Source organism: Montipora foliosa, unplaced genomic scaffold (genome assembly GCF_036669935.1).
Source record: "Montipora foliosa isolate CH-2021 unplaced genomic scaffold, ASM3666993v2 scaffold_219, whole genome shotgun sequence".
Taxonomy (NCBI): domain Eukaryota; kingdom Metazoa; phylum Cnidaria; class Anthozoa; order Scleractinia; family Acroporidae; genus Montipora; species Montipora foliosa.
Genome location: NW_027179522.1, coordinates 20,001 through 21,845, shown reverse-complemented (window position 1 = coordinate 21,845; position 1,845 = coordinate 20,001). Strand labels below are relative to the sequence as shown.

Sequence of the window (1,845 nt, the reverse complement as noted above, 5' to 3'; positions counted from 1 at the left end):
GACCAAACCGTTGATTACATGCAGAATTGGGGAGCATTCCTCGTATGGTGTCTAGTGCGCTTTTGGATGCTTCCCTCTCCTCCTACACAATTTTTTTCTCAGTGTATTTGATTGTTTATACTACAGAAGAAACTGTAAGAAATAAACTGTTTTGCTCGGTAGCGTAATTCGTAATTCGTGTTAGTCGTCATTTTCATCCAAATTATAAATCGTCGTGCCATCAACAAAGCAAAACAATCGTACCAACTTCGATTTCGCCGAAAATAACGAAACGGCGCCCCGTAAAAACTTAAACCTTTGCACACAAGAGAACAAATAAATACCATTATTCGATTTCCGACGCATTGTTTATCTTGTTTAATTCCAAAACCAGGACAAGAAATTTTCCTGTTATTCTTTTAATGCCGTAGCAACAATTTCACGGCGTGAACTCATTATTTTCACGGTCTTCGATTTCACGCCGTGAACTTTTTCACTCAGCATAGTGAAAAGAATTGGAGCAATAGTGAACTTACCGTGAAATTTCAATTTCACGGAGTGAAATAGTAAATTCACGAGCCGTGACCGTGAAATTTATTTCACGGTTCACCATGAAATCCATAAGCCCCCTTTTCGCGTGAAAGGTCACATATATATATATACCACATGTGTGGGACATCTGGGGTGGCTTTATAGCTTAACCTCCATCCTAGACATCAGCACTGCACTGATGAGGCCCAGAAGGCCGAAACAGTACTGTCTGCAGTTAGATATAGCTCTTTGGCATTACAAAGCTTTTGCTTTCATGTTCAAATTGAGCACTCTACTAGGATGAGTCATTGCCGCTTGCAATTGCGCATGCTCACCAGCTCGCTAGTTTGAGCACTATGGCATGACTTGGATGTACCACATGTGTGGGACATCTGGGGTGGCTTTATAGCTTAACCTCCATCCTAAACATCAGCACTGCACTGATGAGGCCCAGAAGGCCGAAACAGTACTGTCTGCAGTTATATATATATATATATATATATATATATATCTCTATTTTTATTATTATTACCTTTACATTGCTATTTAGGACAGACACGTGTAGGTGTAGGGCCTGCTAAGCCTTTGCCTGGAACACATTACTTGTTTATTTCTTTTTTTTTTTTTTATTGTTATTTTACTGATTGATTGATTGATTCCTTTTTTTTTCATAAAGGTTCTGGATGTTCTTCTCGTTACGATGCTACCGCCTTTTTATTCTCCTTGCGCAACAAGCCACGATGGGCGTCGACAAAGCTGCCACAAACGAGTAGATATAGTTACAGAAGAGCCTATTCCATTTATGACTGCAATAGATATGGTCCTACGTTTGGAGGAGGACACGATATTTACATTTCAAACTTTGCGTCATCTGGTACGTCTTCGCATAAAGACCTTGGTTACACTTACAGTCCACCAGCAGGCCATGCTTACGGAAGTACTTTCGCAAATACGTTCCTTGCTGGCACTTACAGTTCCGCCCAACTGAAGTGGAAGTTTTCTATCTCACTTCGTAGGAACGTTCGGGAACTTTAAAAATTTGCAATTGCTCGATAATCTCCAAAACTAAGTTTATATTAATGAAGTATTAGCGATATGTGCAATGCAAATAATACGACGATGTTAGAACTGATATCGAAAAAGTTGGAGAGATTTTCAAACTTCTTTTCAGTCTTTTCTAAGAAAGAGTTACACAGTATGCAATTAAAACGCTTTAACGAAAAGATGACTATTGGTTCATGCCGACAAACGCAACTGTGGACGCATTTTGCCGGGGGAGGGGGTGGGGGGAAAGCAACAGAACAGAAGCAAAATTTGAATTTAAGTATTATACCA

General features: G+C 39.7%; 1 pseudogene; it reads left to right on the top strand.

The window, feature by feature from the left end:
- Positions 1–1,186: 1,186 nt before the first annotated feature.
- Positions 1,187–1,845, top strand: part of LOC137986516 (uncharacterized) — a 2,651-nt pseudogene continuing 1,992 nt past the window's right edge.